This window comes from Triticum dicoccoides, chromosome 7A (assembly GCF_002162155.2).
Source record: "Triticum dicoccoides isolate Atlit2015 ecotype Zavitan chromosome 7A, WEW_v2.0, whole genome shotgun sequence".
Lineage (NCBI taxonomy): Eukaryota > Viridiplantae > Streptophyta > Magnoliopsida > Poales > Poaceae > Triticum > Triticum dicoccoides.
The window spans coordinates 134,819,629-134,823,353 of record NC_041392.1 but is presented as its reverse complement, the minus strand read 5'-3'; the positions used below and the strand labels follow the sequence as shown (position 1 = coordinate 134,823,353).

Genomic DNA, 3,725 nt, shown 5'->3' with positions numbered 1-3,725 from the left:
CGCGCATACACTCATCCTTATGAACGCACACACACCCTATCCCTATGAGCACATTCGAGAGACTGAGTCGGCATATCATCTTGAGATTTACGAAGTCACCGTAGGCGCCTCGTCGTCGACGGGAACGTCTCCTCCTACTGAAAGCGCATCGCTGAAAATTCTAAAATAAATCCAGAAATAATGCGAGCACCAGGATTGAACCCTGATAGGTTAGGGGTACAGCTGTCCACCTAACCATTTCAACCACAGGTTGGTTCGCGACCATCATGCATGTTAAAAAGAGTCCATGCATGGGGCTTTCGCGTCTCGATCGATCGTGTGGCTGTGCTATACGGCCTACGGAGACAGACGATGGACAAGAAGTCGGACGATCGGCCGGCGACGGCGAGGAGGGACGCCAAGGAGGAGCGGATGGGCAGGGCGGGCGTGCTGCTCATCGTGTGCCTCTGCACGCTGCCGTTCCTGGTCTTCCTCTTCGGCGGCCGGGCGGGCGCGCCGGCCGTGTGGCACGACGCCGCCAAGCTCACCGCCACGGCTGGATCAGGTACACGATGAGCAACTTCTCTCTCTTGTGAGCAAATGTGAGTGCAAACGTACGTGGAGGTAAAGCTTACAAGAACTTGTCGTGCTTGATGATCGATCCCTCCTCAGGGTTAGCGAACGTCTCTCGTCCAAGCGCCGGCGGCGGCGCAGACGAGCTCTTCGGCGGCCCGTGCCTGAGCCGGTACCAGTCCCCGCATTACTACAAGCACTCTCCGTACGCACCCTCGCCGCACCTCCTGCAGAAGCTGCGCGACTACGAAGCGCGGCACAGGAAGTGCGGCCCCGGCACGCCGCCGTACGCCAGGTCCGTCGATCACCTCCGCTCCGGCGGCGGCAGCAGCACGGAGGACGATGAGTGCAACTACGTCGTGTGGATCCCCTATAACGGCCTCGGCAACCGGATGCTGTCGCTGCTCAGCACATTGCTCTACGCGCTCCTCACCGGTCGCGTCCTCCTCGTGCACCCCACCGACGACTTCACCGACCTCTTTTGCGAGCCGTTCCCCGGCGGGACCTGGGCGCTCCCGCCGGACTTCCCCGTGGCAGACATGTCCCGGCTCGGGGCGCGCTCCAACGAGTCATACGGGAACCTCCTCGACAGCAAGAAGATCTCCAACGACCCGACCAAGGCGACAGCGCGGTCGGTGCCACCGTATGTGTACCTGCACCTGGCGCACGACCTCCGGCGCTCGGACCGGCTCTTCTACTGCAACGATGACCAGCTGGTGCTGGCCAAGGTGAACTGGCTGCTCTTGCAGAACGACTTCTACTTCGTGCCGGCGTTGTACGACATGGCCGAGTTTGAGGGCGAGCTCCGGCGACTGTTCCCGGCCATGGAGAGCGTGTGTCGCACCTCCTCGGCCGATACCTGTTCCACCCGTCCAACTCCGTGTGGGGCATGATCACGCGCTACTACCACTCGTACTTCGCCCATGCGGAGGAGAGGATTGGCGTGCAGATCAGGATGTTCTCCTGGGCATCCATCCCCGTCGACGACATGTACAACCAGATCATGGCGTGCTCCCGACAGGAGCACATACTGCCGGACGTTGACGGCGACGAGGCCAACACGGCGAGCGCCGCGGCCGACGGCTCCAACAAATCCAAGGCCATCTTGATCGCGTCGCTGCAGGGCGAGTAGTACGAGAGGATCAAGTCGACGTACTACGAGAACGCGGCGGAGGGCGGCGGCAGGGTGGGGGTGTTCCAGCCGAGCCACGAGGAGCGGCAGACGATGGGGCAGCGGTCGCACAACCAGAAGGCGCTGGCGGAGATCTACCTGCTCAGCTTCTCCGACGTGCTGCTCACCACGGGGATATCCACGTTCGGCTACATGAGCAGCAGCCTCGCGGGGCTGCGTCCCGCCATGCTCATGATCGCCAAGGACCACAAGGTGCCCGAGACGCCGTGCGTGCGCGCCGTGTCCATGGAGCCGTGCTTCCACATGACGCCCGATGTCAGGTGCCAGGGGAAGGCGGTGAACAAGGAGGAGCTGTCTCGGCACGTCAAGGAGTGCGAGGATGTACCCAAAGGGATGAAATGGATTAAAGGCATCAAGTTAGTTGATTAGAAATTAACTGGTCATCAACCCGTGTATCTCAAACCAATAGTGTATATTTTACCACTGATGAGTCGACTTGATTTTTTTTAAACGTGATTGCTAAATCTCAGTCGATGCTATATTCGTGATGACAGGAAAATCACACGTTGCTGTGTGTGGTGAGGTAAGCAGAGTGTAAATTATCATGTACTCGGCTAACGTAAGCGATAATCCTACGCTTTAGCTAGATTTCAGTCAGTTGAATTTTAATTTTGTGTTCGAACGATTTTCTAACCCTTGGATTGTGCTTTAAGATTTGTGTAGCTTTTCATTTTCTGTCAAATTTTGCTGGTGGTATTGGGTTGTTTAGATTCGATTGACCCCTATTTTGGGTCAGTCAATTTTCTTCTTGGGCTGGATTTTGGTGTGTGTGTGTGTGTTTTTTTCATGTGTTTACCTTTGTTTTCTGCACGTCTATGCTTTTTTTGTTGTTGAGTTTTTTCTTCTTCTTTACGTGTATTTTTGGATGTTGAGTGCGTGAGAATGTATACATGCAAGTACTACGTTTACAAATTACATCAGAGTACAGAAACTTTACTCTCATATATATTTATTCTACATATTATAAAAGGTGCATTTTTTGCTAATTGTGTGATTTTTTTCTTTTTTCATTTTCTTTATTCTTTATGGGTGATACCAATGCTAATTGTTTTGTGCACTTTTTTTGCTAATTAAATAGAATTTTCTATTATTATGTGTATGTATGCATGAAAGTACAATACAATATGTGTGTAAAATTGTACTAGACTGCTAAAGTTCCATTATTATATGGGTATTCGCTGCATATTCTAAAAAGTGCAAAGTTGTGTGCAAGTTTTTTCTTTATTTTCTTTCCTCTTAAGAGTGATTTCAATGTCTCTCTCTTAGAAAACTTTATTTGTTTATTATGTTTAGTTTTAAATTCATTTCATGTTTTTAAGGACGATAACAATGCCACTTATTCGTTCCTTGTTTAAAATTTTCGTTTTTATGTAAAATTCACTATAATATGTTTATTCTTACATAACTACAAATGTAAAATTTATGTGTAAATTGTCTGCACATTACATCATTATTTTTTGATTCCTTTCTTCTTAAAGGGTGGTACCAATGCCACTATACTTCATTTCTTCTTAGAAAAATATATTTTTGTGTTTGTAAGCAAGTATACATGCAGTTACGATACACCATGTGTGTAAATTATAGTAGAAGCAAAAATTATAATATATATGTTTATTTTTGGTAAAACTGTGTCTACCATAGCTTGCCACAGAACTAGTTAAGTGTCCCTAAACTTTTAACGGTTCAAAAGTTATCAAAAAATATGAAATAAATATGGGAGCATCTCTCTAATGTAATAAGATGATCCAATGGAGGGATTGTCAAAATATGCATCTATGTGTCCTCGGCAAAAATAATAAACATTTCAGCTCACTGCGACATAAATATATACTGAACTATTTGTTTTTTTGCCCAGGACACATACAGTCGTATTTTTTTAATCCCTCCGTTGGATCATGTTATATTATAGGTGTGTTGGTTCAGTATTTTTTTCAGAATTTTTGAGACCTTTTGCACCGTTGAAACCCTTAACTAGTTCTGT

At 48.5% G+C, this 3,725-nt stretch overlaps 1 pseudogene; it reads left to right on the top strand.

Moving 5' to 3' along the window:
* Window positions 1–351: 351 nt before the first annotated feature.
* On the top strand, window positions 352–2,113 carry LOC119328668 (annotated as a pseudogene).
* The last annotated feature ends 1,612 nt before the right edge of the window (window positions 2,114–3,725 follow it).